The sequence below is a fragment of the Palaemon carinicauda genome, chromosome 13, assembly GCF_036898095.1.
Source record: "Palaemon carinicauda isolate YSFRI2023 chromosome 13, ASM3689809v2, whole genome shotgun sequence".
NCBI lineage: Eukaryota > Metazoa > Arthropoda > Malacostraca > Decapoda > Palaemonidae > Palaemon > Palaemon carinicauda.
The window spans coordinates 50,981,584-51,005,760 of NC_090737.1; positions in this window are offsets into that span (position 1 = coordinate 50,981,584).

The window sequence follows — 24,177 nt, forward strand, 5'->3', positions numbered from 1 at the left end:
ATAGTGTTTAGTCTTCCAATTTGAAATATTTAACCTAGGCCAATTTTTTAATTTTTAATATTTTTTTTAAAAAGCAAGGTCCGTGTTCTCGACTCGGACAAGTTTGTCCGGGTCGAGAACACGGAGGTATAAGAAGCAATAAATTTTTTTTTTTTTAAATGACTCTGTCAATCACTCTCATTTTAACCTAAAACCAATATTAATACTATATATTAACTCTTATAAAATTATTGATGGTTTAAAATAATTAAATATGGGTGATTGCCAAAGTCAAACATAGAGTCAGTTTTGAGCTATTTTTTTTGTGCAAATTAATTTTTTTTAGAATTAATATGTGCCCCCCAATAGTGTTTAGTCTTCCAAATTGAAATATTTAACATAGGCCAATTTTTTAATTTTTAAAAATTATTAAAAAATGCAAGGTCCGTGTTCTCGACTCGGACAGGTTTGTCAGGGTTGAGAACACGGAGAATTTTTATTTTTCTAAAATTTATTAATTGGTCAGGCAATAGAATTTTAACATGGAACAAATATCAATACTGTTTATTACTTCGTATAAAGTTATTGATTGTCTAAACTAACAAATTATGGGTTTTTGAAAAGGTCAAAATATTTTTTCATTATGAACTTATAGACAATATTCATTAGCCTAGCCTATGTCTCTAATGCCATTTATCTCTTTCAGATCCTTCGTGACTCCCAGCCATGCCTCGCAACTACCAGCCAAGGAACATCCTAACCACGGATAGGACCAACTTAGAGAAGGCATTTTACCACCGCCTAGAGACTGGTTGTAGCATCCGCACTGCGTGCAACCTTTTTGGAGTTAAAGTTTCGACTCTTGGGGTAAGCTTGAATAAATCTAAGCCCTCTTAAATTCTATGTGTAGGCTAAGAACTTTAGGCTACTTTTCATTTAGGCTAGCCTACCCTATCGGGCCTATGCTCCCCACTTTACCTTTGTTTTATTTTTTTCAGGATGCTTTCACTCGGTCCATCAAGGAGAGTGATGGGAGGACGTTTGTGCCTAAGCATCAGAACGTCAAAAAGGTTTTCACCGATGCGCAGGAACGCTTGATCGAGGAATACTCTATCGAGATCGCGCGGATGTTCTACGGCCTGCCAACGAGAGCTTTCAGGAGGATGATCCTGAAGTATGCAGAGGCTGTTGGCAGCCCGTCTATTCCTGATGCCTGGAAGAGGGAAGGTATGGCCACCCGTGACTGGTATTACGGGTATATGTTCCGTCATCCAAGGCTTGCATTGAAGGCTCCGGAGGGCATGTCACTTTCGCGCGCGATGGCTTTCAACCGCGTAAACGTTGAAGTCTTCTTCAAGGCTTACGTGGAAGCTGTCGAGCGACACAGTTTCATGCCAGCCAGGATCTTCAACTTGGATGAGAGTGGCTTGTCCACTGTGATGAAGCCATGTAAGGTTGTTTGCGAGAGAGGTCGTCCTGTTGCTTCGCAGGTTGCTCGGGAGAGAGGCAATCATATGACTTTCGTGGGGATTGTTAATGCTGCAGGGCATGGTTTCCCTCCAGTGTTTATCATCGCACGAAAGAAGATGAATGCTGATTTTCAGAGAGGGACTACTCCTGGAACCACAGTGCTCTTGCAGGCTAACGGTTGGATGGACCATGAGCGTTTCGTGCAGACACTCGAGCATCTCCATAAGGTGTCTTATTCTACAGTGGAGAATAAGATACTGTTGATAATGGACAATGCCGAGTGTCACATGAGCATTCATGTGGTTGAGTATGCGATACAGCATGGCATCGTAATTGTCACGCTGCCACCTCATACTACAGCCAAACTCCAGCCATTAGATGTAAGTGTCTTTGGCCCCTTCAAGTCTGTCCTGCGATCCATTCAGGACGATTTTAAACTTTCAAACCCTCACGTGCCCATCACGGAACATATGTTGCCAGAGATGGCGTGCAAGGCCTGGGACAAGGTTTGTAATGTCACCAACATCACCAATGGGTTTCGCGCTACTGGCATCTTTCCCGTCAACCGCAACATCTTTCCAGATGATGCGTTTGCTGGGGCAGAAGTCACAGAGCAGGCCCCTCCTGATGATGATGATGATTTGCCACAAACTGTTGCCGCACCCTTGACACCAGTTCCATCGGAGCCTGACCAACCTCAGCCTGGACCATCTGGAATAGGTAGGATGTCACCAGCATTCTCTGCTTCAGCGTCTAGGGCTAACACTCCTGAAGCAGCACTCCAACCTCGGCAGACTCCAACTCCAACACCTTCATCTCCTCCAATTCCCGACGTCACTCCCGAAGCTGTGCAGCCCTACCCGAAGGCTCGTCCCCGCCCTGCTGCTAGAGGGCGCAAGAAGATCCGCGCCTGCATCCTGACTGAGGATGAGGAGGCTCTTAGCCAGCTGCGGGACAAGGAGGAGAAGAAAGCAGCCAGAGAGGAGAAGAAGCGGAGGTTGCAGGAGAAGAAGAGAGGGCAGGAGGCACGACAGGCGGCTAAGAGGAGGAGGTCTGAGCCAGTTGAGGCGAGCAGCAGTGATGAGGAGGCTATCGACAATCCTGCACTCTGTGACGACTCATCTGAATATTCAGATGAGATTGCAGAAGAGCTCGAGTTTGATGCTGCCTCCTATCCATTCGTCCAGAAGGAGCCAGAGGTGAGGGACTTTTTTTTAATATTTCAAAATCTGTAGCCTAGCCTAGGCTAGATTATGTTCATCTATTGCATAAGTAGGCTAAGTCTAGAAGAAAATTTCTATTTAATTGTCAAATTTAGTATCCGAGCTGAATGGCTTGGTTTTAAAGCCAAATTCCTTATTCATTCATTCCATAGGCTAGGCTATTCATTCTTTTTTTTCATATTTCAAAATCTGTAGCCTAGGCTATCCTAGCCTAGATTATGTTCATCTATTGCATAAGTAGCCTAGCCTAAGTCTAGAAGAAAATTTCTATTCAATTGTCAAATTTAGTAGCCGAGCTGAATGGCTTGGTTTTAAAGCCAAATTCCTTATTCATTCATTCCATAGGCTAGGCTATTCATTCTTTTTTTTCATTTTTTCCCCCAGGTGGGTGACTTTGTCTTGGTCCAGCTTCTCTTCCAGGGGAAGAGGTCTGAGGAGCTTCCTCAGGATAAGGTCGCCCTTGCTGAAGGACACCTTCCACTTCCCAGCCATCGGGGATGTCGACAGTGTCGGCCGCAGCAGGGTGTTGGGGGTCCTCACAGTCAGCACGGGGACCACCCAACGACAAGCAAACCTCATCAAGGTCCTCCCTCCCTCGAGGGACTTTAACATGCATTAGTTTTAAGTCATTCACTTTAAAATGCATTAGTTTTAAGTCATTCACTTTAAGATTCATTAGTTTTAAGTCATTCACTTTAACATGCATTAGTTTTAAGTCATTCACTTAAACATGCATTAGTTTTAAGTCATTCAGTTTCCCATTTTGGTTTAATATATATATTTTTGTATTACATTGAGATTTTGCTACCAATCGTTTTATTCCACCTTTCAGTGTCATGTTCTGGATGTTTTTACTAAGAAAAAATATAAAACATTGGTTTAAGTGTGTTTTTGGTGGACCAAAACATCCGTCCGGGTTGAGACCACAACCCCGTCCGGGTCGTGACCACGCGGTCTCGACCCGAACAGAGAATTTTGGATTTTAAAAACGGCTGTAAAACCCAAAATATAATATCTACAGATATGAAACTCATAGCATAAGATGGGGCATTAGTTAAACTTTCTTTTAAGCACAAAATCTCTCCTGTAGCTCAATAACTTTTTTTTTATGAATATTATTCATTTTACTGTCCGGGTCGTGAACACATCACCCTAGTCTACAAGGGAGAAAGGTGGCGGCAATTATGCCGCCTACTTTCGATTGTAAACTAGGGAAGCCTGGCTTCCTTGGCCGACAATGTCATAGCTGGCAGAGGAATAACGATTCCCCTGTCGATGACATTGTCGGCTGCAAGACAATACACCCTTAGTTACTGTAATACTTCAAAGCCGGGATACTCGGCGGCAAAGAAGATCGACAGTAAAACACTATCCATGTCAAGCCAGAGTTAACTACTCATTGGCGATGACGGAAGATAGGGTTGCCGCCTGGGATGGCAGCGCTTGGGGGGGAAGAAGGGATTATCCTCTTTTCTCTAAAAGAGAAGCGTATCGAATTATACCAATAATTCTAGGGGATATATATATCCCCAACCGAATTAATAGAAATGATACTACAGGTTAAACAATGGATTTACATTACCAACATATACCAAACAGGTTAGGCTAGCCTAACTCGAGTGGGGACCACGGCCTCGAGTGATACCACCGAGGCCCTATCGTATACGAAAGAAACGATATATTTTGGAAAAGGAAATATTATACAGTATGTGTATATGCAATCTTCACTAGTATGATTTTGCCTAACTAGCTATAAAATTCTTCATAGCTAAATACCGGTAACGTCACACTACTAACTAAACAAACGGATTTTGAGCGAAGTGAAAAATCTATTTTTGGGTGAGGTAGCCATGTCGTCCTGATGGAAGTTCCTTCTTAGTAGCTTCCTAGGTTATATTTAACTACAGTGATATATCCCAGAGAATTTTACTCCTGGCGCAAGTATTCCTTGTATTATCTTATAGGGATATCGCATAAGATCAGAGGACGTATTCTTAGCGTTTACGCATCGAGAGGGAAAGTGGCAAGAATTGTAGGAGAGTCGTTATTAAGGCAACACTCCTACTCGTACTGTGATTGAGCTCCAGCACGCCGCCGCGTGGCGCCATCTAGTCATTCATTGTAGCATTAATGAGGTGCTACAGATACAGTACATTAGGGAGGGATTCATTTATCTTTTGTCAAAGGAAGGTGGGTCCATCAGGACAACATGGTTACCTCACCCAAAAATAGATTTTTCGCTTCGCTCAAAATCCGTTTTTTGGGCTCAGGCCATGTCGTCCTGATGGAAGTTTACCAGAGCATTAATGTATCTGTGGATTTTCAATAGTGCCAATCATCTCGAGATAAATTTTCCTTGGTCGTCTAGACCCAGAGACACTTGGTGTTACCGTCATACACCATTCAACTGATCATGGACTATGTCAGTGCTTCCTGCCCCCTACAGGGAAGAGTCTTGGAAGACTCTAGAAGAAAAACCCGAGGATTGTGAGTTCAAGGAACAAGTCTAGCAAACAAGTTGTATATTAGTGTCCTCATATACATAAGGCAAAGTTTGTACTCTGAATGGAATTTATCGGTGTAGGTTATTGATACCTCCCGAGTCTGTTTGTTCATTGGAGACGAGATAGACAGGTTTACATTCATGTAGGAAACTTTAAATCAGTAAGGTAAACAGGTTGGTAAAATCAGTCATTACTAGGGATTGAACTCAATAGCATAACACATAATCTGATGATTGTTTGCTTGGAACAGTAATAACCTTTGTTCTGAATATTTTTACAAAATAAGAGGACAAAAAGTAGCTCTAACAGCCTTTATTTGTATGTTTTAAGATATTTGGGGCGAAATGAGACGCAAAGATTCCTAACTATGTTTATTAACAAATAGAATATAGAAATCAGGGTTGTAACATGTACAATCAATCATAATTTTCACTGAAAATTTCTGTGTGAAAGCATAATTAGTAATAACAGAAAAAATTAATAAAGTTTCATCTGAAAAGGAAACACAAGCAACTTTATGGGAAATATGGAATATTTCACTATGGATTCTGTTGTTACAAAAGGAACACTTGCATAAGAATATGCATGGCACATGTGTCAGTCTTTTATGCTTATTGTCACCCGTGTAATTAGAACAGTCTATAGTGTCATGTACTAGACACATCACTCAACATGATACACCGTAAGAGTCCATCATGTACACCCTTCACTAAAAAGTCCCAATTAGTGCACTGTTCTTCGCAGAAATCAAGCGGCAGGTTTTAGTACACTACCTGCTGCCACCACGTAATGTTTGAGCTCCTGTAATTGTTTCGCGTAATGCTTGAAGAAGACCCTGGATGACTTCCATCCAGTGTAAGCGTGAAGACTTTCAAAAGACATATTTTAAAAGAAATTCAGAGACGAAACAACTTTTCTCGGATCATGACCTGCGGGTGTACTGTCTGGATCCGCTCTGCGAATGAAATAGGTAATCTTTGCCCTTAGTTATTTTAATGTTAATGTTGAACCTGATGTTTTTCCCTTGAAAAGCTAACCTACCTTAAAGTCTGAAGTTCTACGAAGATAGACCTTTAGGCATTCCACTGGGCATAGGGATGCTTCTTCCTTCAGAGGGCAGATTCTCCAGGGACCCCACCTCTTAGTGGGCAGCTCGTTCTTGGCGAGAAACGCTGGGTCCGGAAAAAGGTTCAGTTCTCCGCAGTCTGTGAACTGAATGTGGCCATCATCCCTCGAGAGGGCCACTATTTCGCTAACTCTGGCTCCTGAGGCTAGTGCAAATAAGAATATCCCTTTTTGACTCAAGTCCTATAGAAAGCAGTCTTCGTTGTTCAAGGTTGATGCCAAGTGAAGAACCTTATCCAATGACCATGAAATGGGCCTCGGAGGAGCTGCGGGCCGTAGTTTAGCGCAGGCTTTTGGAATCTCGTTGAAGATATCATTGGAGAAGTCCACCTGGAAGGCATACAGCAAGGGTCTGGTCAGGGCAGATTTGCACGTGGCAATCGTGTTGGCTGCTAAACCTTGTTCATGGAGATGGATGAAGAAGGATAAACAGAAATCCGTTGAAATCTCCTTTGGTTTCTTTGCCTTGACAAAGGCTACCCATTTCTTCCAGGAAGACTCGTATTGTCTTCTCGTTGATTTTGACTTGTATTCTAGAAAGTTAATACTGTCCCTTGAAATCCCAAATCTTTTCTTGATTGCTAAGGTAAGAAAATCATGAGATGAAGGTTCTGGGTTTTCTGTGATGAAGCTGAGACAGTCGACTTCTGCACTTGCTGAGTCAGAACTGGATCCGGCAACGGGATCAGCTTCAGGCGTAGTTCCGTTATCAGGGGGAACCATTATGCTGTTGGGCCACTTGTGGGCGACTATTGCTGCTGTTCCATGAAAGGATCTCAGTTTGTTGAGGACTTTCAGCAGAAGGTTGGTTGGAGGAAACAGGTAGATCTTGGACCATCTGTTCCAGTCTAGAGACATCGCGTCCGTTGCTTCTGCTAAAGGATCCTTGTACAGGGCTACATACCGGGGTAGCTTATTGTTGTCGCTCGTTGCAAAGAGGTCTATCTGCAGTCCTGGGACTTTGCGTAAGATGAAGAAGAATGATCTTGCGTCTAGGGACCATTCTGACTCTATCGGGTTGAGCCTGGATAGAGCGTCCACCGTCACATTGCGGAACTCTTGAAGGTGAACTGCTGACAAGTTCCATCTCTTCTTCTCCGCTAGCCGGAGGATGGCCAATATCACTTGATTGATTTGAGGCGATCTCGAGACTTGTCGATTCAGGCATCTCATTACAACCTTGCTGTCTAGTACCAGTCGGATGTGGATTGAGCAGCGAAGTTTCATTTTTTCAGTGAGAGAAAAACTGCCATGGCTTCCAGAATGTTGATGTAGAAGGTCTTGAAGAGGGAGGACCAGGTTCCTTGGACTTTCCGATGGTGAAAGTGGCCTCCCCACCCTTCTTTTGAGGCACCCATGTGAACGGTGACCGACAGTGGAGGCAGTTGTAAGGGTACCTTCTTCTTTAGGTACTTGTCCTCCGACCATGGCTTGAGGAGGGATCACAGACGAGTTGGTATCGGTCTTTTCAGATCTCTACGAGCGTTTGATGCTTATTTTCTCCAAACTCCTGATGCATCATTTAATTGAGTTATCAATACCGGGTCTGTCACTGAGGCGAACTGGAGGGAACCCAACACTCTCTCCTGTTGCCTTCTTGATATCCTGGTGGATTGAAGGAGTCTCTTGACAGATCCCGCTATCTCTCTCCTCTTCTTTGATGGAATAGAGAGGCAGTGTGACTAAGTTCCAGTGGACACCCAGCCACTGGAACTTCTGAGCTGGAGATAGTCGAGACTTTTCCAAGTTTATCTTGAATCCTAGGTGTTCTAGGAGCTGGATCACTTCCTTGTAGGCTTGCGTGCACTCTTCTTTGGATGCTGCTCACACCAGCCAGTCATCAAAGTAGGCCATCATCTGAACTCCCTTTAGGCGTAGTTGACGAATGACTGCATTCGCAAGCTTTGTGAATACTCTTGGGGCTATGTTTAGTCCAAAGGGCATGGCTCTGAAGACGTACTGTCTTTTTTTGCAGCTTGAATCCTAGGTAGGGGGAAACTTGGCAGTTGATCGGAACATGCCTATATCTATGGAGACAGTGTATGCCTGTTTGGGCAGTAGGGTCCTTATGTGTTAGAGCGTCACCATTCTGAACTTGTTGTTCACTATGAACTTGTTGAGTGGTGATAAGTCCAGAATGACTCTGAGCTTTTCCGAGTCTTTCTTCGGAACACGGAATAGCCTTCCTTGGAATTTGATGGACTTTGCCCTCCTTACAACTCTTTTGTCTAAGAGTTCCTGAACGTTTTCTTCCAATATGGGGGTTGAGTGTTGGAAGAATTGAGGGAAGTTCGGTGGAAATGCATTCCAACTCCACCCCAGTCCATTCTTGATTAGGCTGTGGGCCCAGGAATCGAAGGTCCAGCGATCCCGGAAGAGGAGAAGTCTCCCTCCTACCGGTAGCATCTCACCTGGAGTGCTGGGTGGAGGACTTGCCTCCTTGGCCACGTCCACCTCTGTTGCCCCTACCTCTGGAGGGGCGTCTAGAGGAACCTCGAAAGGAACCTCAAGACTTCGGCCAAAAGGTCGTCGATTGCCTTTCAAAGTCTGGGGTGAAGACAGGTGACTGAGTCGTCACTTGTTGGGGCACCAGCTGAAAAGTGGTGGGTGGTCGTACCACCGTCTGGGGCACCGTGGCCACGGGAAGCTGTTGTTGTCTTGGAGGGCAAGAGGGCACTCTGGGTCGTTTCGTCTTCCTTTTCGGCTGGGGACCCTCTTCAGCGGAAGACTTTCTCTTGGAGGACAAGCCCCATTTGGAGAGAAGATTCCTGTTCTCCGTTGCGGCTTTGTCTACGACCTCTTTGACCACTTCACTCGAGAAGAGGTCTTTTCCCCAGATGTTGGAGGCTATCAGCTTCCTCGGTTCGTGCCTCACTGCAGCCGAAGCGAACACGAACTCTCTGCAAGCCCAACGGGCTTTAATGAAGTTGTACAGGTCCTTAGTGACCGTTGCCAAATGAGCTTTGGCAAAGACCATGTACATATCCGGGGTATCTCGGAAACTTGCTATCGTCTCTAGTCTGGTCTGTAGAGACATAGAGGCTGCAAGTCGCGCTTTCGTTTCCTGCTCCCTGCGCAGGTGAAAGTCTGACAACTTTGGGAGGTCTTCTCCGAACTGACGTCCGGCAATGTCAGCCTCCAGCTTCTCGACTGAGAAGGTGTTGTAAACGTCCTTCCAGTCCGTATCATCAGATGGCAGGGCAAGGGAAAAGGGTCTACACTCTTTGAGTGTAGGCAAGGTTCCCCTGCCTCGACTGACTTTAAGGCTGCCTTGAACCCTTTCTCCATAAAGGGGAAGGCACGGAAAGAAGCAGCAATGAATGACGGGTGCTTCTTGCTGAGAGCCGGCACCTTGGAGCTAGTGAAGGCCCTCTCCAAGGTTTTGGTAAACAAGGCCTGTGTCTTGGGGAGGTCTAGAATGATGACCTCTTTCGGCTCGGTTTCTTCTTTGGAAGGGGGTTCCGTCCTCAAGCGGACGTAACAATCTGGATAGGCCCCTTTACTGGGCCAGAACTCTACATCATCTACTGGGACAGTGCCCAGTTTTTCGGAGAGGAAGATCTTCTCCCCTGACATAGGGATGTGCTCAGCCTACCTCCAAGGATTGATGTCAGAAAAGGCGGGAAGTTCTTTGACGTTTAGCTTCTTGGGGGCTAAACGTGAGGACACGAGCTGGTGCATTTCGGTCTGTAGAGAAGCCTCCTTCTTGGACGACTGCTTTTTCATGTCCTGGAACATGGACAAAAGCGAATGCAGCGTATGACTGATCGTGTCTAGCTGGGGGCAGAAGAAGTTGATGGGACAGGCTCGGCCACCGTAGCCGATGAAGTCGAAATAGTTTCGGCTTTCTCAATGTCGCCTTCAGGAGTTAAGACAGTCTCCTGCTCCTGCTCCTCTGCTAGGAGACTTCGCTCCGTCTCCTCAGAGACAACTGACATGTTGTCTTCTAGTTGGATGTCCTTCAAGGCATCGGATACATCAGATTCTATCGGAATCTAGACGAGGGGAATCTCAGGTTGAGCTTGGGGAACAACTGCATCTGAAGATGCCCTAGGGAACAGACAAACCCTCATCTTCTCATTAGGGAGGTATGGGCCAGTGGTGTTCTTCTGGAAACCTCTGACCCATTTTCGCAGCGTCTCTCTTGCTGCATCCCTTGATTCTGTGGACTTCTGATCATCAAAAGCCTCTTTTACCAGTTTGTCACAAACGGTACATACCTGTGGGTCCGAGTATTTTAGAGATCCCTTCGTAATTGTGCAGCGACCATGGGTTCTGCACATGTCGTGGCCGCAGAAGTTCTTACTGCGGACCTTGCAGAAGTGGTTCCCGCACTAGGGATGCTCCTCCTGTAAAGAAAGAAAAGCATATATAAGTATTCGGTGAAAATCTCAGAATTTCATCATACAGTGTAATAAAAGTCATTTAATTAGCTTAGGATAGTGTAAGCTAGAGAAAAAAGGGAAGACACCCACATGTGCTTCCTGTCCAGCCCATTGCTATGACTTCCTTCAATATTGAACACTAAATTCTTAACGAATTAAATCGGAAGATAATATTCTTGGATATGAAGTGTAATTTTAACACCCTCTTCTAAGGTTCAATATTGGGGATTTTTAATAAATGGTTATTGACCATTAATTTAACAGAGAGAATCGCTCTCTAGGAGTGGTGGTCTCACAAAAGGCTGCCCATGAAGCACCTTGTAGGTTGGAAATATTTTTGCATGGACTACAGCACAGACCATACAGCAGTATGTGTCATGCGAAATAATCAATATCGCAGTGACTACGACCACTGCAGTCAGTACTGTAGTGCCTGCCAGCTATTAAAGGCATATACTGCCTTCATAGATAAAGGACGGTAGGTCGCCGGCAGTTGCTCCACTGCTGGCCTCCGGGGGGTCCTTCTATCAAGGTGGACCTACCGGCAGTCAGCGGAAAGAATGTCTACAGACTTGGATGACCGGCTGCCGGCAGTCAACATAGTTGCCGGCAGTCGGCCAGAGTGTGTGCTGGTTGCCGTTGGGTCGCCGATCAACGGTACCCCCATGGCAAGCAGCGACAGAGCAATCTGACGGCGGACAGTCATCCGAGCTGGCCGCCGGCAGCTGTAAGATACCGGCAGCCGGGCCAGGGTTGCTGGAAAGATAAAGAGAGAGCATGAATGGAGGGGGGGGGAAAGCAAAGGTACAGCTTTGCAGACCTTCATCCGGAATGAGGGTTCATATGGAAGGAGGAATTGTATTCGGGCTTCCATCCAACCATAGTCCATCCATATTGATAGTAGGGCCATGGAAGGCAGTCCAAGGGATGACTGAAGAACAATCTAAAGATAGGGGGGGATCCCTCCCGGCAGCCAGCTCGGCCGGCGGCAGACAGGGAACCCCAAGCCAATCCCACAAACTACCCATAGTGTCGAATGTAGAATGATGGCCACGGTGTGTGAAGGCTAGGCCAACACTAAAGGACAGCAGGGGAGGGGCAAGGGTCCTGCAGGTGAGGTAGTACCTAGAAGGCACTACCTAACCTAAAAGACTCTGATCCATAGAAAAGACAGCCTTAGGGGCCAGGGAATTCAATTCCCTAGGTTGGGTTAGTCTGATTAGGTGAGAAGGCGGCACACAGGTCACTGTCTCAACTAAGGAACAGACTCTAGTGTCGGAGACCCTAAGCAAGGGAAGAATTCAATTCTTCGGCTTAGGACCTGCCGGCACAGGACTGTCTGCTAGGCCATGGAGAGGAGGAATTATCATATAACGCCTCCAGGGTATGGCCTAGGGAGATCTAGCCTCCTGCATTGGCACCCTAACCTGGCTTGGGAAATCAGTTCACCAAGACAGGCGGCTGTCGATCACAGACAAGTTACTGTGATGTCCCATCTTAAACTCAAAACTGGCTCAGTGGTTGAGAGAAGAAAGTGGGAACACCCCAGTAAAGATTTGCCAGAATACAATTCAAGGCAAAGCTAACTAGGGTTAGCCTAGGCTAGTCAGAGGGAAGAGGAATTGCTCTAAATCTCGCAAGGAGATTGGTATCGACTTAAAAGGTATAGGAGGTGTCAGTCTCCACTTAAAAGACGATACAAGGGCAATTGGGGACATGTATGAAAGTATACTAAAGCCCCTAGGCTGGTAGCCTAGGCGCAGTGATAATCAGTCACCGAAACTCTCTCGTATACTATCTTGGAAGAGGAAAATTTTAAGCAGTAATATCTTAATTGTATAAAATATTGCCTGAGCTTCAATAAAACTTTGGCAAATCCACGAAAACAAGGGCATAATATAAGAATTCCTAGCTAAACTGCTAAATAGCTAAAGTTATTAAAGCGAATAATGCTGGGAAAGTCGTTCTGGTTAACTAAATGTACGTGCAAAGAACGACCGCGTCCAAGACGCCATCCGGCTGGGCAACAGCTCTTGTTACGTTAAATACAAACTTATTTCTAGGAAAAACTGGCAAGAGCTTACATTTATACAATTCAAAGATAGTACTTAACTTTCCAGAAGCAGATGAGGCTGGGGAAGACATCATCGAAGCAAAACAATCCAAAATAGCGAGAGATAACACGGGATAAACACCGGTCAGGAACGCTACACATGAAAGAATGACTAGATGGCGCCACGCAGCGGCGTGCTGGCGCTCAATCACAGTACGAATAGGAGTGTTGCCTTACTAACGGCCCTCCTACAATTCTTGCCACTTTCCCCTCTCAAAGCGTAAACGCTTTTAGGGGTGTAGATAGCTATGTGGCGTGTCAAGAATACGTCCTCTGATCTTATGCGATATCCCTATAAGATAATACAAGGGATACTCGCGTCAGGAGTTAGAATTCTGGATACCTTTAGTAAAATTCTCTCGGGTATATCACTGTAGTTAAATATAACCTAAGAAGCTACTAAGAAGGAACTGCCATCAGGACGACATGGCCTGAGCCCAAAAATTGCATTTATGACGTGCGACAGCGGTCTCAAGATGGCCGCCTCCGGAGATGGCAGTGCTCCCCTTAACACACCTAAATTATGTTAATTTAACTGTGAGAAGGAAGCTGTAAACTATACACAGGAAAGATTAAATACTCAACTTTCCAGAGGCTGAAGATGCTGGAGATTGCATGATAATATTCCTTGAAAACAGTCACAACACCGAGAGAAACGTGGGAGAGAACCGTGCTTAAATGATACGTTCAAAGGAATGATGCCCCCTAGTAGTACAGGGAGGCGGCCCACCGGGTACCTTGATAACGGCTCCCCTTCGTTCGCCACTATTCCCCCTCAAAGAGTAAAATCTATTTGGGGTGAAGATTGCTATGTGTCGTATCTAAAAAATACGTCCCCTGATATTATGCGACCTCCTTAAAGTTATATTACGGATGAATCGCGCCAGGAGTTAGAATTCTGGAAACCTTCGGTTTATTTCTCTGGGAGTATCACTGTAGCAAATATCCCTTAGAAAGGCTACCTAAATTTTGATTAAGAAAAATCTATTTTTGGGTGAGATATCCATGTCATACTGATGGAAGTTCCTCAAAGTAGCTTTCTAACTGGGGATATTTCTGCGAATGATATACAAGAGAATTTTACTTATGAAGGTATCACAGGGTTCTATCCCCTGGAAGGAATTTCCCAAGAGATATCGTATATTAAACAGGAACATGTTTGTAACAAGTCACAGTATCCTTCCCAGAATAGAGTTAACCTTATCTCGAATGATATGGGATAGGATTGGATGTGTGGGTGAGAGATCTGTTACAATTCCAATCCCAGTGTGCTGAAAACCTTTTCGCTGGTTCACCATTCCAGTAGCAACAATCCCATGATGCAACGCCTCACACTGAGAGTTGGGAGGGGATGAAAAGTAACCCAAAAATAGATTTGTCCTATATCCAAATCCCTTTTTTGGGCGCAAGCCATGTCATCCTGATGGAAAGTACCAGAGCATGACCTTTCTTAGTTGGGGACTGTCAGGCCGTAACGTAATTTTAAAGTAAAACCTTATTGTTTTGCCTTTTAGCACTGATGGCTTTCATTTTTATTTTGTTTACAATTTTGTAAAAGTAAGTTAAGTATTTTGCTTTTGGTTTACATTAGTATATACATTTTGGTTAAATGTAGTGTTTAATTTGCTTTGGTTGAAAAAGCTTAAGTTTTTGAGGTGCCATCTATTGAGTGCAGTTTGAAGTGCGGCCTTCCTCAGTATTTTACTTCCTTGCCAAATTTGTAACTGTTTATTTTTCTTTGTGGTGACTGGGAGTGTTGTAAGGAGAGGTGACTTGTGACTCTCCTAAAGTATTCTTGGCAGTCTAGTTCAAGGCCGTTGAAGACTCTGGAGCTGCTGATCCGACTGCTATTGAGGATTATATATACAATCTGCTGTCATTGAGCTGTTTCTTAATGTGGAAGGAGTACGACATGCAACTATTGTTTAAGTGACCTACTGGCTTAATCTGGACATTGGCAGGCCTTGAGAGCCTTTTTCGTCTTTGATGGATATATCTACTGTATCAGCACCAGAGTGGCCTTGTTGGAGTATGAAGGGAGTCTTCCCTCGGGTAAGAGGAACATCCCCTGTATTTTGGCGAGCCATAGACTATAAGTGCATATCCACCTACGGTTGTGAAGTGCAGTTCTTCTGATGGGAGTGACGTCCTGTGACAACATTTTTGAGCAGTAAATGGACTAATCTATATTAGTACCGGTCGGTGTCAAAGGACCAATCTATTTGTGTATTTAACTATTTTGAACGCTGTTGAAGGTGTAATGTTTGAGTGTCATAATAGTATGTACTTTAATATTAGGGTTTAGATTATTGTGTCATAAGTAGGATTATTGTTTCTTTTTGTATGTTCTTCCACTTCTTTCCTTCCTATTTAGTAATAGGTTAGCGTGGTGGGTAAATGCTTTTGGGTCCCTTAACATTAAAGATTTGATTTCTTCACAATGAGTAGGGTTTAGTTTTAGCTATAGGTGACTCATTGAGTTAATTGATGGCATATTTTACTTTATCAATCTACAGTATTACTTTCTCTGAGCCATCAGTGTTCATATATTTGTGTAATAAATATTGTGAAATTTTTGCCCTTGTGTCTTTCTGGTTTTTCCTCGCTCCTACTGATTTGTGTTTTTGTCTCTGGATTTGAGATTAAGATAAAAGAACCCATTATGGCTTCCTTCTGGAGGGAGTTCGTAACAGGGACAGTTGGAGTTTTAAACCCATCTGAGGTCTTAGACCTCTCACTAAATATATAAGGATAAAGGTCCCTTTATAATTAGTGTGTCATAAATGTGTGTTTACACCTCCCAATACCAGTTGGGTCGATAGCCCCAGGCTATGAACAGCGTAAGCTGTTTTTTTTTTTTTTGTAAATTGCGTACAAACAAAATAATTATCTTCACAGTCCCACTCACTGTGAATAAAATCTTTATTCACAGATCTACCAGATACAGTAGGTCCATATAGAGAAAATGCAATAAAAATTATAATCTTTTATTTTCAGAAATTCATAAATGTAATGATAATTGGTGCAACAATATGTACACCTAATATGGGTATTAAACAGGAGTTATCAACCCCAACACTATGTAGTAGTGTAACACAATAATAAAATTTTACTTGAAAGTAGAATATCACCTTTGACTCTAATATACTGTATATATATATATATATATATATATATATATATATATATATATATATATATATATATATATATATATATATACACACACACACATATATATATATATATATATATATATATATATATATATATATATATATATATATACACATATATACATATATATACACATATATATATACATATATATATATATATATATACATATATATATAAATATATATATATATATATATATATATATACATATATATATATATATATATATATATATATACATATATATACATATATATATATATATATATATATATATATATATATATATATATATATAATTTATCACATACACTGCAAATAAGAATATAACAACATTATTCCACTTGCATTATGCATATATACATACATATATATATATATATATATATATATATATATATATATATATATATATATACACACACACACATATATATATATATATATATACATATATATATACATATATATATATACATATATATATATACATATATATATATATATATATATATATATATATACATATATATACATATATATATATATATATATAAATATATATATATATATATATATATATATATATATATATATATATATAATTTATCACATACACTGCAAATAAGTATGTAACAATATTATTCCACTTGCACTATGTAAACTGGAAAAGTCCCAATTATACAGTCCATAAGAGTCCATATGTAATGATAATACATTATATACCCATGACCCAAGGGATCATTGGAGAGTAGGGAGTGTGTGAACGACAAGCCATAACAGGATGCGAAAGTAAGACCAAGCTAAATCATTGCATAGGTAACATTTTGTTATGTATAGTCAACATACCACAAGCATCCCGTGAGAAACAGTTGACCTTTTGATCTCTACCCGGAAACAGATGGCTTCCGATTATAATCCTCTGTGATCCTATTTGTAATAAATGCCGAGATAACGAATGTAACGTTATCAATGCAAACCTATGTTTTGTTAGTTCTTCTTATCTTTTCAAACGGAATGGTCTTCCGACCAAACCATCCATACTCCAGTGATGGAGTTAACAATAAATTTGTTAAAAGTTAATTTAACTTTGACTTATTTCAAGAAGTAACCTACAACTCTAAATAATTCTATATCACATCGAAGAGATATGAGACAACAACGAATGTGTGCGTATAACATTCTCACACCAACAATTGGTGGCAGCGGTTACAACTTTAACAATCTGAGAATACAACTATAATAACCAGAGACTACAACTGTAATAATTAGCAGTTACAACAGTACTGAATCTACAATTATGACGAAGTATCTACGTCTACCGAAGTAATGAACTCATCGAATATCAACTATAAATCATATATAAACTGAGGAACTGGATCTTCAATCAACATACATCATTAAAACAACTATATCAACGTTTGCTGAACAAACATTCAAGAACCACATCCAGGAAATAAACATTCAACGATGCACAACGGGAAATCAAGTTGAAACATTCACCAACCAGCTAAACTCTTGCAAAACCAGAGAGAGAGAGAGGAAATGACGTCAACGATCTTCGCCCATATATACTGAAAGCTAAGTACATTCTTCATTCATTCAGTTTTTTGCAGTGAAGTGTTTCATGTCACGAGTTGATCGTCCATTATTGCTGGGGTGAGTTATTTGCAAATCTTCATTTTCCTTCATTAAAGGAATCTATATACAACTTCGAATTCTCGTCTAGAAATTTTTTTTCTCTTTGTGATAATACTGTTTTCTTTCAGAAGTTCTTGGGAAATATCTTTGTCTTAATATCATTATTTTGGGGGATTTTATTATAATCTGCTACATAAAGTAAACATGACGCCTCCTGTGAATCTGAGTAACCCCACTCCCGGACCGAGTAACCCCGCTCCCGTAGTAACCCTATTGAGTGCTAGATCGGCTATCCTTCATTTTCAAGGTCGGGTCAATGGGTTCTTACATCAGAATGTAGAGTCATGGATACCATCAGATGACGCTCATTTAAACGCAAAACATATCACAGACCCATTTGTACAATTACAAGAAACTAAAAGTTTTATAGACTTTGCTAAAGGAGATGCAAGCGCGTATCTTAGGGGAGTTTCTTTTCAAGAGACAGTTACATGGGACGATTTCAAAGTTAGGCTATGTGCGATCTATGGCGGTGAAGTAACCTTAGATGTAGTTTTAACATTAAGAAATACATTTAATCAAGCCTCTATGACTCAGCTTAATGTTATAGAAAGAGCGGCTCTCATTGCCGATAGGCTTAATGAATATCAGGATATTTTAGGTAATTCCACGTGGGTTACAGGGGATAACATCGCTGTGAAAGATTTCTTACCATTAATGTATTTAACTTGCATGACAATTATGTTGCCAGAGGCTTTAGTGCGGTGTTTTGATAAAAAGCTAACACCCGAAAGTACAGAATTAGATGTATATAAACAGATAAAGAAACACATGTCTAAGTGTACTGATCTTGATCCCTTGTTTACTCAAGTTTTTGCAAAAAATTAAACTAAGCCACAAGTAAACGTAGTTAATAATAATCAAGTTGCAGGGATAACGTGTTATAATTGCAAACGCCAAGGTCACTTGATTGCAGACTGCAGAATGCGATTTTGTTCGATACATAATAGTTCAACTCATTCATATAATCGATGCTACTCGAGTAATCAACAACAGAATCTTAGAAACACAGTCAATTCCACAGTCAATTCCCTAGGGAAATAAAAAGAAAAATCCTCAGTTCAATAAGAAGAAACAGCCAAACAGCAATGCAGTTCAAAATCAAAAACAAACAAATAGTGCTTCAAATAACTCTGTTCCTGGGCTGTCTGGCAAGAATTTGCAAGGTCAGACGAATTTTCATTATGTGCAAAGCAAAGCAAATACCACATAATTAACTACAATGGGGAAGAGAGTGATGTAGGGTCATTCGTATCAACATCCCTTGTATCAAATAATCCATTTAATAATTTATCAGATCATTGTGAGGCAATAGATTTTCTTATGAAACACACGGCCGAATCAAATAAATCAGTGCAGGTTCCCGTAGAATGAGTTACGACCAACATTATATGCTGTAAATTTAGAACACCGATCCTTTACATTATTTTTTGACTCTGGTAGTCCACGTAATATCGTGGATTTGAGGACTCATCACTTGTTATTTTCGAACTTCCCTATAGAGAAGTCCGGAGTAAGGCTCTCGGGTATAGGAAATAATGAATTAAATGTAATAGGTGCAATTCATGTTCAGTACAAGGTCGGTAAGCACACGTTTGCTGATACCTTTGTCGTTGTACAAAACATTGATATGTATCCAGCTGTAATTATAGGATACCCGTCTATGGGCAATCAAAACATTATCTTAGCCCCTACCAAACACGGTGTATATCAAAGGAAAATTCTATAAGTCTTCTAATACCTTAAAATCAGTTTTGGATAAAAAGGAAACGACAAATAAAACAGTAACGTACGTTGAAGAACCAATCACTTGTCTCATAAATAAAGAAATAATATACGCGACCCAACAGAATTCTCGTTCACCCGTAATATCATCTTGCACGCAATCTATCAAGCCGAACGTAACTTCGAATATAATAGTATGAGTAAAGAAAACTTTGCCGGGATCTGAAATATTAATCCTTTCCGACACTTTGAAAACTAACGGATTGTCCGTCACACAAGCTATTTATACAGTCGGCTCATAACAACAATGTAGTATTGAAGTCTGTAATCATTTAAATACCACTTTAGTGATTAAAAAAAATCAACATATCTTGGATGTAGAAGTTTATAAACATCGTATTCTTACTGTCACTGAAATCAATCACACTCAATCAGTTGCGGATGAATCCCTTTTGCAATCTATTAAAAATAAAATCAATAAAGACATTCAGGAAGAGGAAATTCAGCAGAAATATTTTGGACTTTTAACTGAAGATCATGTTTTCTCCACTAAGGATGGATCCTTAGGTAAAACGGATGTAATAGAACATCAAATAAGGTTAAAAGACAAGCAGAAAATTATCTATGTACCCTCATACAGACTCTCTATGAAATTCCAGAATGAGATAAATGATGAAGTAGGTAAAATGCTAGAAGAAGGAGTCATTAGGAAATCGAACAGCCCTTATAATTTTCCATTAATAGTTGTACCGAAAAAAAATCGAACATGGCGTATCTGCGTAGACTTCCGTCACTTAAATGAGGAAACGATCCCTGATCGATTCCCAGTGCCATGTACTGACGATATTTTATCTTTGCTAGGTCAGAACAAATATTTTACCAGTTTGGACTTACTTAAAGGCTTTCACCAGATATCATTAGAAGAAAATAGTATCCCATACACTGCCTTCAGCACAGCCAAGGGACATTATGAATTTTTGCGTATGCCTTTTGGTTTATGTTGTGTTCCCATAACATTTACTAGTATGATTGAAATAGTGTTTGGAGACTTGTTAGGGGACATATTGCATGCCTATATGGACCACCATGTAATCTTTTCTAATACCTTAGACGAACATCTACATAAACTGGAACTAGTGCTACAGAGATTAAGATAGCATAACTTAAGGGTAAAGATTAGTAAGTGTGAATTCTTCAAAACAGAATTAGTTTATTTAGGTTTTATGGTGTCTAGCCAAGGCCTTAAAGTAGTCCACGATAAGGTGTCGGCTATCCGTAACTTTCCGATACCTACTAATCAAGGGATTACAGCAATTTCTGGGGTTTAGTGGATATTACAGGCGTTTTATATGCAGTTATTCAATAACAGCCGCTCCCCTAACTGACCTTACGAAGAAGGGCGTAGATTTCATATGGTCTGAGCAGCATCAACAGGCGTTTAATACCTTGAAAGATGAACTGTGTAGTTCTCCTATCTTAAAATTTCCTGACTTCGGTAAGGAATTCTTCATTGCAACGGACGCCTCAGACCTAGGAGTAGGTGGGGTATAAGCAATATGACAAACAGTTTTCCCTGATAGCTTTTTACTCACGTAAATTGAGACCTTCCGAAAGTAAATACGCAGTAATAGACAAGGGCTAGCTATTGTTAATTCACTAGTGCATTTTAAGTTCATAATATACGGTTATCCCGTCAAGGTTCTTACTGATCATAAGCCCCTAACTGACTTCTTTAAAGGCTTTAGTCACAACCCCAAACGAACTCGGTGGCATTTGATCATCCAAGACTTTGGTGCGAGGATCGGGTATTTACCTGGGAAAGCCAATATCATTGCTGATGCATTATCACGCAACCCTGTGTCATCTTGTACGGAGCCTTTAGCTGAATTAATAGATATATCAACATCCATGCCTATTGTTAAAACTGTATCTGAACAGGAAGATCTGGGCTGGAGCACTGAACTAATATAGACTGAGCAAAGAAAAGATCAGAAATTAGAAAAAAATCATAAATGCTTTGAAAGGAAATCCTAAGGAAAAGGAATATATAAAGTATACGCAGCAGAATTATATAATCAAAGATAATATTCTGTGTAGATCCGTGACAAGGAAAACCCGCAATACACCACATGTGACTAACGACCAGGTAGTGGTACCAATCTCACTTATACCCACTGTCCTAAATTGGTTGCATGCAAATCCATTGCATGGACACCCAGGGTTCTCCATAATGTCACAGAAAGCCAAATCATTGTTTTATTGGCATACGATGCTTACAGATATAAAAAAGTACATAGCTAATTGTCGCACTTGTTTGGAAAACAAAGGGCACACGAAAACACCTGTTAGCCTAGGGGCTTATCCTGTGCCCAATCAACCCTTTGAAAGAATATATTTAGATTTATTAACAGGATTTTACGAGTCTGACAGAGGAAATAAGCACCTCTTAGTAATCATAGATGCTTTGACTCGATATACAGAACTGATAGTGCTTAAAACTAAAACCGCGATTGAATGCACTAGGAAGTTTTACAAGTGCTACATTTGTAAACATGGAATTCCACACATGATAATCTCAGACTCAGGTGGGGAATTCAATAATCATTTCCTTAACTCGTGTGAAATCCTTAGCATAAAGAATATCAATACCATGATCTATCACCCAGAGTCGAATGGGCTAGTGGAAAGAGCGAATAGGAAGGTTTTAAACATATTAAGAGTTACACTAGGGGGATCAGATACCAACTGGGATATTGCAATACCTGCGGTACTAAGTACTCTGAATCACTCATATCATGTATCTATTAAAATGTCGCCGCACGAGGCATTGTATTGTACCCCAGTTAGAACGCCTTTCCATGTATTAACGCCTAAAACTAATTTATCAAATCCTTTAAAGGAAGTTATAAATGCAAGCATAAGTCGATATGATATCCTTCGAAAGAATTTAGAAGAATCACAAATTATAATGAAAAGGAGTCATGATAAAATAGCGAAGCCAACTAAAACATACCGTTGGTGATAATGTATATATACAGGTAAATGTACGCAAAGGACTCAATTACAAACTGACACCTAAGTTTGAAGGCCCATTTAACATTTTGGAAACATTAACGGCCAATAGATTTAGAGTTCAAAATGTATCCCAACCCACTGATGAGAGAATTGTACCATTGGCTCACATAAGAAATTAAAATAAGAGAGAAGGAAGTGAGGGAAATTTTTGTATCTATGAAACTTGTATAATATTTGTATGTAAACATTTTTTCTTCTTAATACAGGAGTAATTACAAATATTTTTCTCATTACAGGTTTCCAAAATGAGGTTTTTATTGTTAGGAGTGATATTGTTCGCTCAGACATTTTTTTCGTGTGGGAAGAGCCCTAAAACTAAAAATATAGATTTTAAATATGGCACTATAGTAAAGAGAACAGAACACGTTTATATTACAGCAAGCAATATAATTATAGAAGTAAATATGCAAGCTATTTTTCTCCCGGAGAATGACGTCACTAGTTTAAAGAGCGACCTTTCAAGGTTTGCTGCTTCATTAAATGAAATGCATAAACGACATTTTCCTTTTAATACAGAGAGTTCACTTGCACCAACACTAAGCGTAGCAGAAATGCTATCATACGACTTGCAAAATAAGACTAACAAGGCACAATCTCTGGCTCGTGACCTTCTGATGTGAGACACACTAACCTTGAAAGACGTAACCCGTTTATTTTTGCTGCACTAAATATCTTTGGATCTGTTTCAAATCGTCTTAAAATCAGTAATCAAAATAAGAAAATTGAGTTTTTAGAACATGAAAACGAACTAGTTTTATCAGAACTAAGGAATCAATTAACATCAATTAATCAAATAATGAGTTTTGTGAACGAACATTCTAGTAATATCAGTCACATTATGGAAGTACAAAACTTGCTGGCAATGTCAACGTATTATAATTCAAAAATAGATCATATCCATAATAAAATTTCACATTTTATTAAAAAATCAAAAGACTATGTGGAAGCTATTACGTTAGCAACTAAAGGTGTTTTATCACCACATCTTTTGCCAATAAAAGACTTAATGTTAATTTTGGAGAATGGACGGAAGAAAATAGGTTACATTCCTTTGTTAGACGACCATAAGTTAGAATTTTATTATAACTTAATTACAGTAAGCGTTGAAAATTACAGGATCATGATTACAGTTCCCTTTGATTTTTTTCCAATGCCTGGCGAATAACTCAAGTCCAGTAATATCCAGTTTGACAGGACACGTATTGATTTCCCCTGATAAGGAAACATATATGGTCATCAGAGACTTAGATAAATTAACTCACTGTTCAGAAGCAATGAATAATAAAGTTTGTACAGCTGACTCCTTTGAATTCCATCATATATCAATGGATTCATGCGAGTTACGTATAGTGCTAAACGGTGCTCTCCCCCACACATATGAAGATTGTCTATATATATATATATATATATATATATATATATATATATATATATGTATATATGTATATATGTATATATATATATATATATATATATATATATGTATATATGTATATATATATATATATGTATATATATATATATATATATATATATATATATGTATATATGTATATATATATATATATGTATATATATATATATATATATATATATATATATATATATATATATGTATATATGTATATATATATATATATGTATATATATATGTATATATATATATATATATATATGTATATATGTATATATATATA